Source organism: Coregonus lavaretus (genome assembly GCF_964263955.1).
Source record: "Coregonus lavaretus genome assembly, chromosome: 26".
Classification (NCBI taxonomy): Eukaryota; Metazoa; Chordata; class Actinopteri; order Salmoniformes; family Salmonidae; genus Coregonus; species Coregonus lavaretus.
The window spans coordinates 29219243-29236783 of record NC_140013.1 but is presented as its reverse complement, the minus strand read 5'-3'; the positions used below and the strand labels follow the sequence as shown (position 1 = coordinate 29236783).

The window sequence follows — 17541 nt, the reverse complement described above, 5'->3', positions numbered from 1 at the left end:
AGTACTTGGTGGCAAAACCCTTGTTGGCAATCACAGAGGTCAGACGTTTCTTGTAGTTGGCCACCAGGTTTGCACACATCTCAGGAGGGATTTTGTCCCACTCCTCTTTGCAGATCTTCTCCAAGTCATTAAGGTTTCGAGGCTGACGTTTGGCAACTCGAACCTTCAGCTCCCTCCACAGATTTTCTATGGGATTAAGGTCTGGAGACTGGCTAGGCCACTCCAGGACCTTAATGTGCTTCTTCTTGAGCCACTCCTTTGTTGCCTTGGCCGTGTGTTTTCGGTCAATGTCCCTTTGATGCGGTGAAGTTGTCCTGTCCCCTTAGCAGAAAAACACCCCCAAAGCATAATGTTTCCACCTCCATGTTTGACGGTGGGGATGGTGTTCTTGGGGTCATAGGCAGCATTCCTCCTCCTCCAAACACGGCGAGTTGAGTTGATGCCAAAGAGCTCGATTTTGGTCTCATCTGACCACAACACTTTCACCCAGTTCTCCTCTGAATCATTCAGATGTTCATTGGCAAACTTCAGACGGGCCTGTATATGTGCTTTCTTGAGCAGGGAGATCTTGTGGGCACTGCAGGATTTCAGTCCTTCACGGTGTAGTGTGTTACCAATTGTTTTCTTGGTGACTATGGTCCCAGCTGCCTTGATATCATTGACAAGATCCTCCCGTGTAGTTCTGGGCTGATTCCTCACAGTTCTCATGATCATTGCAACTCCACGAGGTGAGATCTTGCATGGAGCCCCAGGCCGAGGGAGATCGACAGTTATTTTTGTTTCTTCCATTTGTGAATAATCGCACCAACTGTTGTCACCTTCTCACTAAGCTGCTTGGCGATGGTCTTGTAGCCAATTCCAGCCTTGTGTAGGTTTACAATCTTGTCCCTGACATCCTTGGAGAGCTCTTTGGTCTTGGCCATGGTGGAGAGTTTGGAATCTGATTGATTGATTGCTTCTGTGGACAGATGTCTTTTATACAGGTAACAAGCTGAGATTAGGAGCACTCCCTTTAAGAGTGTGCTCCTAATCTCAGCTCGTTACCTATATAAAAGACACCTGGGAGCCAGAAATCTTTCTGATTGAGAGGGGGTCAAATACTTATTTCCCTCATTAAAATGCAAATCAATTTATAAAATGTTTGACATGCGTTTTTTTGTTGTTGTTGTTATTCTGTCTCTCACTGTTCAAATAAACCTACCATTAAAATGTATAGACTGATAATTTCTTTGTCAGTGGGCAAATGTACAAAATCAGCAGGGGATCAAATACTTTTTTCCCTCACTGTATACACAGTCTTTGCTGTTTCCATCCACACTTTCTCTGAGGTGTTAGACAGAACAGCCCGGAATACTGACTTCTATTTCTTCCCTTCCTGGGGGAAGGTACTGCAGTTGATATGAATTTGTATGGAGTGACATGGAGTTATACAGTGCCTTCGGAAAGTATTCAGACCCCTTGACTTTTTCCACATTTTGTTACGTTACAGCCATTCTAAAATGTATTAAATAAAAAATACAAATCTCAGCAATCTACACACAATACCCCATAATAACAAAGCGAAAAAAGGTTTTTTGAAATGTTTGCAAATGTATTAAAAATAAAAAACAGAAATACAGACCCTTTGCTATGAGACTCGAAATTTACCTCAGATGCATCCTGTTTCCATTGATCATGCTTGATATGTTTCTACAACTTGATTGGAGTCCACCTGTGGTGAATTCAATTGATTGGACATGATTTGGAAAGGCACACACCTGTCTATATAAGTTCCCACAGTTGACAGTGCATGACAGCGCAAAAACCAAGCCATGAGGTCGAAGGAATTGTCCGTAGAGCTCCGAGACAGGATTGTGTCGAGGCACATATCTGGGGAAGGGTACCAAAAAATGTCTGCAGCAATGAAGGTCCCCAAGAACACAGTGGCCTCCATCATTCTTAAATGGAAGAAGTTTGGAACCACCAAGACTTCCTAGAGCTGGCCGCCCGGCCAAACTGAGCAATCGGGGGAGAAGGGCCTTGGTCAGGGAGGTGACCAAGAACCCGATGGTCACTCTGACAGAGCTCCAGAGTTCCTCTGTGGAGATGGGAGAACCTTCCAGAAGGTCAACCATCTCTGCAGCACACCACCAATCAGGCCTTTATGGTAGAGTGGCCAGACGGAAGCCACTCCTCAGTAAAAGGCACATGACTGCCCGTTTGGAGTTTGCCAAAAGGCACCTAAAGACTCTCAGACCATGATAAACAAGATTCTCTGGTCTGATGAAACCAAGATTGAACTCTTTGGCCTGAATGCCAAGCATCATGTCTGGGGGAAACCTGACACCATCCCTACGGTGAAGCATGGTGGTGGCAGCATGATGCTGTGGGGATGTTTTTCAGCGGCAGGGACTGGGAGACTAGTCAGGATCGAGGGAAAGATGAATGGAGCAAAGTACAGAGATAACTAAAATGAAAACCTGCTCCAGAGCGCTCAGGACCTCAGATTGGGGCTAAGGTTCACCTTCCAAGAGGAAAACGACCCTAAGCACACAGCCAAGACAACACAGGAGTGGCTTCGGGACAAGTCTCTGAATGTTCTTGAGTGGCCCAGTCAAAGCCTGGACTTGAACCCGATCAAACAGCTGTGCAGCAACGCTCCCCATCCAACCTGACAAAGCTTGAGAGGATCTGCAGAGAAGATTGGGAGGAACTCCGCAAATACAGGTGTGCCAAGCTTGTAGCGTCATACCCAAGAAGACTCGAGGCTTTAATCGCTGCCAAAGGTGCTTCAACAAAGTACTGTGTAAAGGGTCTGAATACTTATGTACATTTTATATTTCAGTAGTTTTGTTATACATTTGTAAAAATTTCTAAAAACTGTTTTTGCTCCATCATTATGGGGTATTTTGTGTAGATTGATGAAGAAAAAAATGAATTTAATGCATTTTAGAATAAGGCTATAACGTAACAAAATGTGGAGAAAGTCAAGGTGTCTGAATACTTTCCGAAGGCACTGTGTTTTTATATGAGAGTAAACTCAGTGAAGTGACATTGAGGCATATCTCTGGGTTTTATATGAGAATAAACTCTGCAGAGTGACATGGAGGCATATCTCTTAGGTGCCATCGTATGACTGTAAAAGCTCAGTGAAGGAGGCAGGCGGCTTCCTCTCACCACATTTCTCTATCACCCTCTTTACAAGTCTATGTACCTGTATGTATTGATGTGTGTCCTTTACTGAACTGGTCTCCTCTGTGTGTGTTTGTCCATGCAGGTGGTGAACGTGAGCCTGTGGGAGGGGGAGCGGGTGACGTTTGAGGACCTGGGGGGTGGGGAGCCCTCTGTTCTGGCCAACGAGTCTATACTGTTGAAGGGCCTGGTTGTACGCAGCTGGAGCAACCACATCACCATCCACTTCCACAGCCAGAGACAGACCCAGCCTGGGTCCTTCCTGCTCAGATACCAAAGTAAGATCCGAGGGCAATCAAACGCTAAAGCACTAGCACAACCACCAACCAAACACCACAGCACTAGCACAGCCACCAACCAAACGCTAAAACACTAGCACAATCACCAACCAAACACCACAGCATTTACATTTACATTTAAGTCATTTAGCAGACGCTCTTATCCAGAGCGACTTACAAATTGGTGCATTCAACTTAGGATAGCCAGTGGGACAACCACCCTATTTATTTTAAATGGGGGGGTGTTATACTATTCCAGGTATTCCTTAAAGAGGTAGAGTTTCAAGTGTCTCCGGAAGGTGGTCAGTGACTCCGTTGTCCTGGCGTCGTGGGGGAGCTTGTTCCACCATTGGGGTGCCAGAGCAGCGAATAGCTTTGACTGGGCTGAGCGGGAACTGTGCTTCTGTAGAGGTAGGGGGGCTAGCAGGCCAGAGGTGGATGAACGTAGTGCCCTCGTTTGGGTGTAGGATCAGAGCCTGAAGGTAAGGCGGTGCCGTTCCCCTCACAGCTCCGTAGGCAAGCACCATGGTTTTGTAGTAGATGCGAGCTTCAACTGGAAGCCAGTGGAGTGTGCGGTGTAGCGGGGTGACATTAGAGAACTTGGGAAGGTTGAACACCAGACGGGCTGCAGCGTTCTGGATAAGTTGTAGGAGTTTAATGGCACAGGCAGGGAGCCCAGCCAACAGCGAGTTGCAGTAATCCAGACGGGAGATGACAAGTGCCTGGATTAGGACCTGTGCACCCAACCAAATGCTAAAGCACTAGCACAACCACCAACCAAACACCACAGCACTAGCACAACCACCAACCAAACACCACAGCACATCAACCTAATCAAATACTGCACAACAACTAACCAAGTTTCAGAATGTGAGTTGTAACCCATATGAAGTGACAATATAGACAGGGCCTGAGAGGTTGATTTCTCCTCTCCTCTCCTCTCCTCTCCTCTCCTCTCCTCTCCTCTCCTCTCCTCTCCTCTCCTCTCCTCTCCTCTCCTCTCCTCTCCTCTCCCCTCCTCCAGCAGCGGCTCACCTTCCCGTTATCCCTTGTCAACATAATGTGCTCATGTTAGCCACAAAATGACAACAGCTGTCAATTGGCAGCATAATCAGGTGGGGAAATTGCTGTGATGATGCTCTTCTAATTGTCGTTTACTAGAGATTGCAGAAGGAGACTGCATGCAGTTATGACCCGTGTTTCTTACACATGGTGGTAAAATAGAAAAGCAACTTTACAAATATTTTATTCCATATTCTTTCATTTATGTGAGCTAATGAACTGTGGCAGGTTTGTAAATGGGTAGTGCCATTCTGAACAATGCCTAGATTACTGGTTGAATAAGAATTGCATTTCACCCATCCCTCTCTGAATCATGCTATGCTCCCCCCTCTCTCTCTCGCTCTCTCCCTCTCTCTCTCCTTTGCGAGGTGTGTGGGTGGTGAGGGTGAGGGGGACCTTCAGGGCTTTTTGTGGCAGGCTTCTGCTGCTCTATTAAATAACATGGCAATCATACGGCAGGGCACGGAGCAGTGCCAATGATAATAACTTTCTCCTTCTTTACAAAACTTCCAATTACCTCACACAGTGGTTCCCCCTCATCCCCCCTCCTCCTCCGCTCGACCTGTTTGATATTCTCTGAGCAGCACGTCGTGCTGATCTGTGCTGGCTATATGAGGGTGGCCTATAACTTTGATTATATTTTCCCCTGTCTCTGGTGCATTCTGTAGCAGACAGCGACAGTGGAAATAAAATAACCTATGGGAGAGTAGTTTGACGAAATCTGGCATGTTCATAGAGGGAATCTCTCTCTCTTTTCTTCATTCTCTGTCTCTTTATTTCCTTCTCTCTTCCTCTCTCACTCCCTCCCGTCCTCTCTCTATCAATGTTAATAAATGTAAAAAAAATCAAATAATGTTCTCGGGGCATGCTGAATAATTTGCATATAATTTGGTCACCTTAATCACAAGTGCCTTGAATCTCGATGAAACACTGCCTGGAAACAAATTGACTTCCCAACTTCCCATTAGGATACATCAAATTTAAGTTATGGATCCATCAATCAACTAGTCAGCCATCTTTCTCCATGCCTCTGGCAGAACAAGAGTTCTCCTGGTTAGGGGAATTGTTTGCTCAAAATACAAATATTCATGATTTTCCACTTACTTTGGCCGTTGCAGGTTTTTCTTTTGGTATAGGCTACCTATACAAGCTCTGAATGCAAAACTTTGTCCTTCTAATTGCTTTGGAGTCACTTTGAGGACATCTTCATGCTTTTAAGAGCATACTACAATGTTCCCTGTTGGCTTCCATACATTTCTGGTCCAAGGATGCAAAAATAATATATCTGGTATCTTCTGCTCTTTTGACGTGTTCAGAAAGATCTGTAATTGGATATTTTTACACTAAAACATTAATGTCTATGTTAATAAAATGTTGTCTCAAAGTAAGCTAAGAGTCTGATTGTCTGCCAGGTGACATAAGCTGGAGAGGGAGAGCGGTAACATTTTCAATTATACACGATGACAGTTTTACGTGTATTAAGATGATTGCTCTGATATTACAATATTTTTGCTCTGCAAGATCACCTTGTGCCATAATGAGGTGTGGAGAATGTGATCAGACAAGCAGTGAGTAGGAGACTGATTTGTTTTAAAGATGGATGCCGGGCAATCTCGGAAAGTGTCTGTTATTAAATCCTGCATAGTCATCTCCTCTGGCTGAGGTGACCGGTAATGAAATCAACACTGTCTTACTAGATCATTCCTGGGGGCAGATTGATCAAACAGTGAATTTGAGGAAACTTAAGAACGAGTTGTGTTGATCATTGCGGGTGCTATAAACATTTGCTCAGTATTTATGAAGCATACATATGTACATGGGTTCGGTATTGGTATTTTACATTTAAATCGATTAACCTTGATACTTGTAATGCTTGCTCACCTACCTTGTCTTATCTATTTGTACCTTAAATACCTCTCTCTCTCTCTCTCTCTCTCTCTCTCTCTCTCTCTCTCTCTCTCTCTCTCTCTCTCTCTCTCTCTCTCTCTCTCTCTCTCTCTCTCTCTCTCTCTCGTGTCAGGTGTATACCATCAGTGGTGGTGTGTGCTTCTCTTCATGTAGTTTGCTCTACTTCATCATACACCATTAGAGCTGTATGTTAGTCATCTAGTGTAGAAGGCCAGTCCTGAGAGTCCATTTCTGGCACAGTGTACTGTAGCTATATTGGCATGGAAACACACTGATGGTTATCAAAGCTTCAGCTACCATCTCCCATTTGGCCAGCAGTCATAAGAGCAGTAATTGCGTGCGGATGGATTTCAAGCAGCAGGTAATGATATGGTAATATCACCATTATCTATCAGTGTAGACAGTCTTTATTTACCAGCTGCTCTGGGACTAAGATCAATGAAACAAGAGCAAAACAAGAATCAAGTGGGGGAAAACACTCTCCACACAGATTTGGGATAAAAGTTGATTAGTTGATAAGTGATCAACACCTTGTTCCAACACCTCCCCTTGGCAGCTGTTTAGTAACAGCCTTTCAAAGACTTGGGAGAAAATGTGAAGCTCAGCACAAAACCTACCCAACACTTGTTTTCTTTCCTTGTCTCCTTTTCTTTATAACCACTATCTGAGAGTATTGGGGCATCATCATCATTAACATCAAGTGCCTTGCCAGAAAGTTGGTAGAAGTTATACACCTGAGGGAGATAGAGATGAAGAGGAAGATGGAGAAGAGTGAGAGAGAAGAGTGAAAGTTAGAGACAGAGAGAGGTAGAGGGAGTGTGTGTGTGTGTGTGTGTGTGTGTGTGTGTGTGTGCGTGCGTGCGTGTGTGTGTGTGTGTGCGTGCGTGCGTGCCATGCATGTCTACACATACACAAGTTAGACAGAAACATGTCCCTCCCCAGGCTCCCCTCACCCCTGGTGACGTCTCACTACTGACAGCCACATCTGTCTGTGTCGTCCCCTCGTCTCAGAGCTCCATGGGCTTCATGCCCCCTGCGGTACCACTCCAGCTCCACGCCGCTCTGTCTCTCACACACTTGTTTATCAGCCCCTCCATCGCTTCCCCACTGAGACGGTCCCTCTGATGGTGCAGAGACTAGGCCAGATCAGGGCCTTATCCAAGAACCATCCACACACATATTACATATGCAGTGCGTTCGGAAAGTATTCAGACCCCTTGACTTTTTCCACATTTTGTTACGTTACAGCCTTATTCTAAAATTGATTAAACTGTTTTTTTCCCTCATCAATCTACACACAATACCCCATAATGACAAAGCAAAAAAATGTTTTTGGAAATGTTAGCAAATGTATTAAAAATAAAAAACTGAAATATCACATTTACGTAAGTATTCAGACCTTTTACTCAGTACTTTGTTGAAGCACCTTTGGCAACGATTAAAGCCTCATGTCTTCTTGGGTATGACGCTACAAGCTTGGCACACCTGTATTTGGGGAGTGTCTCCCATTCTTCTATGCAGATCCTCTCAAGCTCTGTCAGGTTGGATGGGGAGCATCGCTGCACAGCTATTTTCAGGTCTCTCCAGAGATGTTCAGTCGGGTTCAAGTCCGGGCTCTGGCTGGCCAACTCAATGACATTCAGAGACTTGTGCTTAGGGTCGTTGTCCTGTTGGAAGGTGAACCATCGCCCCAGTCTGAGGACCTGAGTGCTCTGGAGCAGGTTTTCATCAAGGATCTCTCTGTACTTTGTTCCATTCATCTTTCCCTCAATCCTGACTAGTCTCCCAGTCCCTGCTGCTGAAACACATCCCCACAGCATGATGCTGCCACCACCATGCTTCACCGTAGGGATGGTGTCAGATTTCCTCCAGACGTGACGCTTGGCATTCAGGCAAAATAGTTAAATCTTGGTTTCGTCAGACCAGAGAATCTTGTTTCTCATGGTCTGAGAGTCCTTTAGGTGCCTTTTGGCAAACTCCAAGCGGACTGTCATGTGATTTTTACTGAGGAATGGCTTCCGTCTGGCCACTCTACCATAAAGGCCTGATTGGTGTAGTGCTGCAGAGATGGTTGTCCTTCTGGAAGGTTCTCCCATCTCCACAGAGGAACTCTGGAGCTCTGTCCGAGTGACCATCGGGTTCTTGGTCACCTCCCTGACCAAGGCCCTTCTCCCCCGATTGCTCAGTTTGGCTGGGCGGCCTGCTCTAGGAAGCGTCTTGGTGGTTCCAAACTTCTTCCATTTAAGGATGATGGAGGCCACTGTGTTCTTGGGGACCTTCAATGCTGCAGACATTTTTTGGTACCCTTCCCCAGATCTGTGCCTCAAGACAATCCTGTCTCAGAGCTCTACGGACAATTCCTTCGACATCAAGGCTTGGTTTTTGCTCTGACATGTACTGTCAACTGTCGGACCTTATATAGACAGGTGTGTGCCTTTCCAAATCATGTCCAATCAATTGAATTTACCACAGGTGGAGTCCAATCAAGTTGTAGAAACATCTTAAGGATGATCAATGGAAACAGGATGCACCTGAGCTCAATTTCGAGTCTCATAGGAAAGGGTCTGAATACTTATGTAAAAAAGGTATTTCTGTTTTTTATTTTTAATACATTTGCAAAAATTTCTAAAAACCTACTTTCAGTTTGTCATTATGGGGTATTGTGTGTAGGTTGATGAGGAAAAACTTGTTTTTAATCCATTTTTGAATAAGGCTGTAATGAAAAAGGGAAGGAGTCTGAATAATTTTCAAATGCACTGTACAGTATATGGGTTCAGCAGACAAATAACACACAACTCAATTTTCTGATTGAACATTCATGTGACTGTAGCCCGCACAGATCAGATCAGTATTACCTGTATAACTCGTGTGATTTAATGTGGAAAACAATATTTGTTTCACCCTTCACTCTCCCCTACACCACATTTCCCTGTGTTCCTCAGTCTCTTGCCAAATGCTGCTGTTAGTCTGCCTGCCAGGCACTAGGTCTCTGCTGCCTCTCCTGTCAACAAAGACATCTAAATTAATCCACAGATGAAATATGGAGAAGGGCGGAGTGGTTGCCAAAACGGACAATAGTGACTTAACTCAGCTTAGAAATTCCTGACCAATTTCAGTGATACAGCGGTTATAGTTTTGGCACGCCCTCTAAGGGCGTGTAAGATTAGATTACACTGGTTTTCATGAATACTGTAATTTGCTTGAACACACTATCTCTGCTAACAGATCAATGTCAAAACAATTAACTGTAATTCAGAACAAACCGTGAAGCTTCCAACAATTGACAAGACGGTCACAGCAGTCTTCTATAGAAAATGTTGGTCCCAAGACAAAACCAGTTGAGAACTTCTCTAGAAGATTAGAGGTTAAAAATATACCTATTTCCATAAAGTACAAGGCCTTCAGGTTCAGCCTCTATTGCTATTGAACCCTGAATAGCAGTGATTGTGTTAATGATTACTTGTGGTGGAGTAGGGCATCCATTGTATTGGTGAGTGATTAGAAATACGCAGTTAGACAAAAGGCCAGCGGTGTCCTCCCATATACCATTTGCCATTTATGCATTACATTATTGCAATCACACGTAGGCCTATGTGGGAACCTACACGCACATACACTGAAATACAGATAAACACAAAACTGCTTTCAGACAGCGACAAAAAAGATGCCAGAAGCTCAAAACTTGAATCCTATCTCCACCAACACATTTACCAGCTCTTTCCTTAATTATACAAACTCTCCTGCACACATTGATTAAACATTTTTGATTTGTAAAACCTGCATTTACAGAACCAGGTAATCAGGCAGGAAAAGCTGTTTTTGAGATGGAATTTGAGTCTTTTCACCTATATCTGCATTAAAAACACAATGGGCTGTCATTCAATTTCACATATCTTCAACACACACAGATGCCTAATGGGGTAAAGTGTTGTATGAACAGGAGAGCATTTTAGACTGACATGAGTCAGTAGCAGACGCAGTAATGTGGCTGATGTGTGTGTGGTGGCAGAGGGAGCAGTGGGATTGAAGTGGAGTGTATCTCTGTCAAACTCTTTCGAACGTGGCTTTGGTCCCTTGTGGCCACCTTCAGACACACTTCACATCACAGCCACCAGGCGTGCAGTACGTTAGACAAGCGTCCCCCGACACCCTGTCAGACAGACACGTCAGGAATGCTGCCACTGGACGACACAAGATTAAGACCCACCGACCGTCAACACTGCTCCTCATCTTCTTCCTCCTCCTCTGATCTTCGTCCTCTTCTCTAGTCAACCTCCTCCTCTCTCTCCCTCTCCCTCTCTCCCTCTCTACTTTTCCACTGTCTGGCAACCTACCAGTCTGGTTGCTAATCATTCTCTTGTAGAAAGAACCACATGTTTCACTTAATCCTTTTTTAATGAAAACCATTAAAGTGGTGGCAAATTGATTTCAAACTTACACTGATATAATGATCTTTTTTAAATTAACTTTGTCCTCACCCAGTTAATAGTGATCCATCTCGTTATTATTAAACTATTATTGAGAAGTAATTACAGCCAGAGGATTTCACTTTAACTTAATTGTAGAACAGAATAGATTCTTACTAAATTCAATTACCACCACATTAGTATTTAATAAGAAGGGAAAGAGCATGAAATGCAACGGCTGCAAACAGAATTAAGTATTCAAAAGAGCCGGTCAAGAATAAACAAGGCACGGACTGGGCTTGTCTGTGAACAAACAGCAGTGTAAATATGAATGAACTGCCGTTAGGATTATTAAAGTTATTTTGTTTTGTAAGGTAAAGTTAATAAAATGCACCAAATTCCAAAGTACCATCAAACTGCTGACTGCAGTGCTCTAATATGTAAGGTACCTATAATATATAACAAAAAGAAGTTCATGAGAATGTTTGTCATTGCAGTTCCCTGTCAGGGTTGATTAACAGGCCATCTGTGCATCCTGATTCTGGTCTACAGATTTCCACAGCAGAGCAGAAGTGAAGACATTAATATGTCAGCCACGCATTATTATGTCTAGCAATCATCATTCCACTCAGAGAGGTAGCATGAGCGATTCTCCTCTTGTGCCTTTCATGTGTTTGCATCGTAACGATTCTGTCCCCACAGATTAGTCTGTGATGATAGTGAACCATCCAGGCCACCTCAGAATAACCCAAACCTAGGGCTAAGCATCCAGCTAATCTTAAAATAAACCAAATGTAGGGCTAATTTGTTTACTTTTTCTGTGTGAGACTTGAACTCTGCCAGATGCCTAGTGAGTGTGGAACAAACCTCAATCAAACCCTAACATTTCACAAACCATCCATGTGTCCAGTCAGTCTGTATTTCAGTCATTCGATGTGAACCTCTGAAGTTCTACTTCAGCCCTCCCTCTCTCTCTTCGGTCCTTTTCTTTACAGACCCCACATCACAATCTCATTAGCATTAGCAAAGCCATGTAAAAACTGAGGACCGTGGGTTTTTAACTGCAACGGCAACCGATAGTCTATTCACTTTTAATGAAGTTATTATATTTGCTGGCACTTAGCTCCTATAGCAACTCAATGGTGCTCTGCTGTAGTGAGACATTTCATGGATTCATATTATTACACGATACGCCCATTACCGAGAGAGCATGACAGCATGCTGTAAATTTAATGAAGCAAGAGCTTTTTATTGCCTTTGTGCTTTTGGCACCTGAGGTTTGAGTGGGAATGAGAGGTGTGTGGGTTGCTACTGTATTATTCCCATGAGAACGGGAGTCTCTGTATCTCTGTATGACCTTTGTTTCTTTGTTTGTCTGAATGACAAACCAGGGGACAATGTAAGCTACGAAATCAGAAAAAAAGGATTTATGTTGGTGCCTAAAACTTTCTGTCCACTCTTTAACATGATTTTAAGTGTACATAAATATGGTACACCATTTCCCATAATGGGAATATGGCACAGAAATCTATGCCAGTTGCCAAGTAGATTAAATGTCACTCTCGCAGGTGTTTTCTCCTTTCCATGGTTGGCAGAAGGATGCCCTTCCACACTACCACATCTTGCATATCCCATAGAGGCCTTCAGACACAGTCACAGGTCTGAAAGGTCATTTTACCATTCCTTTGCTCTCGCTGCTCCGTGGAGGTTAATGTGAGGCAGCGTTTAATCCAATCTAAACATTGAAACAGATTTCCCATCTGCCCCTGTCTTCTCTCCTCAGTGACCCTGTCACACACGGTTATTCTCAATGAGTCCTGATGAGCCTGGCTGCAGATGAATCCCCTCTGTGTTTCATAATGCCCGTGGATGGCATGGAGGAGGATGTATCTTCCATTAGGTCATGTAAAATACAGGAGTCTTAATAGACCATTCGTCTCTGTTAGCGAGCTAGCGCTGCGGCGTTATGAGGACAGGCCTCTCACTGATTGCAGGCAGAGCGAAATGGCTAGGGGACTGAGGTGACCTCTGTGATGGCAAACTGTTATTATAACTAGGTTGTGAGAAGGTTGGTAATATCTTTACCTAGTAGCGAGCTTACTAACTCAGTGGCCTTGTGGTTAGAGTGTCTGCCCTGAGATTGGAAGGTTGTGAGTTCAATCCCTGGTTAAGTCATACCAAAGACGGTAAACAAACGGGACCTGATGCATCTCTGCTTGGCACTCAGCATTAAGGTGATACTGTAGATTGATGGTAAGGCCCTGTGATAGATGAGCGTCCTGTCCAAGGGGTGTACGTGTACATTGAGCTGCTTCACTCTACAGAGATAGGTGCCTGCCCTATGAGCTGTTCCGGCATGCACAAGCCAAGACTTGTGTGAGGCTACTTACTAGTCGAGAGTTTGGGACTATAAGGTTCTATCAGCATTTTTGTCAAAATGGAGTTATTGACATATCCTTGTTCTATTCAATGTATAGTATATAGTACTCTATATACCCCAATTCATGTTGTAAAGTTCAAAATAATACAATATACAAATTGCTGACACCATTCAAACCAATGAGGGTTCAGAACTTTAAAGCCAATTATGTCAGAATTATCTTTTTTCAGATATAACCTTATAGTCCAAAGCTCTCGTAGTGACACATTTCTACAGACAACACTGTAAAGTCACAATTTTGGTAAAAACATGGTGACGTTTTTTGACTATATTTGGTTCCTCTGTCCCTGTGTGGTGTCCTAAATGTGGACTGAGCTTATGACTGAGCTCTATGGCCCAGTGTGCACTCTATCATATCTCTCCGGGGAGTTGAGGGCCACTCAGAATATAAAGATGGCCATTGAATCTGCTAGTGCTACTTAGCCGCCAGCTAATCTCCCAAGCCAGTTGTTCCAACGGCATCGTTACCAGTCTGAACCCATCTCATTTTATGGTCTCTGTAACACAGTAGGAGGAGAAGGCTGTGGAGACAGTGGAGAGGAGGAGCCTGGCTGCCAGTGTGATTTAGTACCTGGAGGATCAGCTCCACATTAGGCCAGCCTCCAGTGCCCCCTCTGTTTTAGTCTAATTGAAACAGAAACGGCGGGGTGATAATGCTATAACAACACCCCCACGCCTTCGCCCCTGAGCCAGGCCCCGCTGCGCTGATACGCATGCCGCTGCCTGCAATAAACCATAAATAAAATGGATAGCCGAGGGGAGCGTCTGGGCCCTGCTCATTGGCTCATTGACTCCAAGGAGCGCTTTTAGCTTTCATATCGCATGCTCTAGAAAGATTAGACAGCAGTCAGTAGCAGGCCTCTCCTCTAGCTTTGCACGGCCCTCTCCTTCTGGCCTTTTATCGCCGTTGGTTTTTAAGTGGGGGAGGACGGAGAGGAAGAGGGGGTATCATTGAGCTTAGGTCCAACAGGCTGTCCTCAGTACAGACAGGCTCTCACCTTCCCAGCCAGTAAGGCCCAAGACGATAGATCTGGACCCAAGTTTTACTGTCAGAGGAGCTCCTGTGAAGCGTGGAGTGACTTAAACAGGCATCACCTCCTCTATGGGTACCCTGTTACTGGAATCATCTCCTCTATGGGTACCCTGTTACTGGCATCATCTCCTCTATGGGTACCCTGTTACTGGAATCATCTCCTCTATGGGTACCCTGTTACAGGAATCATCTCCTCTAGGTGTACCCTGTTACAGGCATCACCTCCTCTATGGGTACCCTGTTACAGGAACAATCTCCTCTATGGATACCCTGTTACTGGAATCATCTCCTTTATGGGTACCCTGTTACTGGAATCATCTCCTCTATGGGTACCCTGTTACTGGAATCATCTCCTTTATGGGTACCCTGTTACTGGAATCATCTCCTCTATGGATACCCTGTTACAGGCATCACCTCCTCTATGGGTACCCTGTTGCAGGAATAATCTCCTCTATAGGGACCCTGTTACAGGTATCACCTCCTCTATGTGTACCTTGTTACAGGCATCACCTCCTCTATGGGTACCCTGTTACTGGAATAATATCCTTTATGGGAACCCTGTTACTGGAATCATCACCTCTATGGGTACCCTGTTACTGGAATCATCTCTTTCATGGGTACCCTGTTACTGGAATAATATCCTTTATGGGAACCCTGTTACTGGAATCATCTCCTCTATGGGTACCCTGTTACAGGCATCACCTCCTCTATGGGTACCCTGTTACGGGAATCATCTCCTCTATGGGTACCCTGTTACAGGAGTAATCTCCTCTATGGGTACCCTGTTAGAGGTATCACCTCCTCTATGTGTACCCTGTTACAGACATCACCTCCTCTATGGTTACCCTGTTACAGGCATCATCTCCTCTATGGGTACCCTGTTACTGGAATCATCTCCTCTATGGGTACCCTGTTACTGGAATCATCTCCTTTATGGGTACCCTGTTACTGGAATCATCTCCTCTATGGGTACCCTGTTACTAGAATCATCTCCTTCATGGGTACCCTGTTACTGGAATCATCTCCTCTATTGGTACCCTGTTACAGGCATCACCTCCTCTATGGGTACCCTGTTACAAGCATCATCTCCTCTATGGGTACCCTGTTACAGGCATCACCTCCTCTATGGGTACCCTGTTACAGGCATCACCTCCTCTATGGGTACCCTGTTACAAGCATCACCTCCTCTATGGGTACCCTGTTACAAGCATCATATCCTCAATGGGTACCCTGTTATAGGCATCATCTCTTCTATGGCAGGTAGCCTAGCGGTTAAGCGCGTTGGGCCAGTAAACGAAAGGTTGTTGGTTCCAATCCCAGAGCGGACTAGGTGAAACAAATCTGTCAATGTGCCCTTGAGCAAGGCACTTAACCCCAGTTGCTCCTGTAAGTCGCTGTGGATAAGATTTGGTTAAGTTGAAAGCTATCCCACTTTTGTTAAAACAAGAAAATTATATATAATTCTATTTTGAGACAGGAAAAATAGATATCAAAACAACAATTTTGCAATTGCAAGTCTTAGAGAAAAGACCATCCTAGTTGGTTAAGTTAAAAGTGGGATAGCTTTTAACTTAACCAACTCTTATCTAGAGCGACTTACAGGCACTAAGTGCCTTGCTCAAGGGAACATTGACAGATTTTTTTCAACTAGTCAGCTCTGGGATTGGAACCAGCAGCCTTTTGTTTACTGGCCCAACGCGTTAACCGCTAGGCTACCTGCCATAGAGGAGATGAGGCCTATAACAGGGTACCCATAGAGGATATGATGCTGCTGTGATGACACTTTTATCTTGTATTTAAAACTGAAGTTTACGGAGTGGATGAGAGCCCGGTAAGCCTTGATATTTAGTGCTGAGACTGACCCTCATAACACCTAGCTGGGTGAATGATGATAGAGGATGGTTTCGGCAGTCATCACTGGTGACTAGATAAATACTAGTCTGAATACTGCTCTAATAGGAAACATTACACAGACTCCTGTTGGTCCTCTTATCTCTATGAGTGCTTGAGGAATCACAGAGCGAAGCAAAAATCTTCCTGAGTGTGTGTGTGTGTGTGGTTGACAGGGCTGAGCCAGGTCAAAGGTTATGACTTATCGCCCTATTTCAGCCCTGTACATCAGTGGAGGCTGGTGGGATGAGCCTGTCGTCCCATAGTTCCTCCCACCAGCCTCCACTGCTGTAATATTTTCTCTCCTGAGGAGAGGCAATGTCTCCTTGAGACAGAATCAATGGTGGAGTGCTGCACTGCCTTCCAACAGGCTAACAATGAAGCTGCAACAATTACAGTCAGACAGACAGCCCGGAGCGAGAACCACACATATCTCTGTTATAAATAGCTGGGGATGAGGGGAAAACACTAACAGTTGTTTGTTAAAGATACACTTGTGGGCCATTCTTGAAATACAGACAGTACTCCTGGTCCCTGTTACATGTTCACAGATTGATGCGTACAAAACAGTACCGTTATTGATCTAGGTCCCTCAGTGGGTATTCAGCCAAGCAATGCATTCTGTTGAGCATGATAAGCATTAGGAAGCCATACTGTATGTGTGTGTAGTGTGTCATGAATGTACCTGGATGGAGAGGCAGAGAGAGCAGGGCAGACAGGCCTGTTTTATGGCCTCCATTAGGCATATGGCCAGCCAAATCCATCATCCTGAGACACTAAGGCTATGCTCTGGAATAACCTAGGTCCTATAGACATGTACTGTACTCTGGTAGGATAGGGTCTATGACCTGTCAGTGTTCATCCTCACACCTCTCTCTATATATACTTTAGGTTTGGTTCCCCTCCCTCTAAAAGGCTTTATGATGAGCAAGAAAGTGTTTTTCTGTAGTTAGACTTTTATTTTGAGTCTGTGTGGATGCTGTTAGTCGCAGTTTGTGTCCAACTCTCATTCTCTCTCTCTCTTATCCTCCCTCCCCCCCCCCCTCTCTCTCTCTCTTTCTCCTCCCTCTCTCTCGTCCCACAGCATTTGTGTTGAGCTGTACCTTTCCCCAGCGGCCGGCCTGTGGGGATGTGTCTGTGAGCAGCCTCCACTCTGGGGGAGAGGCCTTCTTCTACTGTGTGACTGGGTACCAGCTGCAAGGAACCAACACACTGACCTGCCTCAACGCCAGCACCCCCTACTGGAGCGACACAGAGCCACAGTGCCTCGGTGAGGGCTGGGGGCAGCTAGCTACACACCTCTCACACCCAAATACCACAATGGGACCAATACACCTTGCTATGCACACAGAC

At 44.8% G+C, this 17541-nt stretch overlaps 1 pseudogene across 1 annotated transcript in view; it reads left to right on the top strand.

Annotated features, from left to right (window-relative positions):
* The window catches only part of LOC311101974 (seizure protein 6 homolog), a 126314-nt pseudogene that overhangs the window by 84708 nt on the left and 24065 nt on the right, over nt 1–17541 (top strand). The window contains exons 4-5 of the transcript in view: nt 3257–3449; nt 17273–17458. The product of the transcript in view is annotated as a seizure protein 6 homolog (transcript). The remainder of the gene's footprint in view (nt 1–3256; nt 3450–17272; nt 17459–17541) is intronic.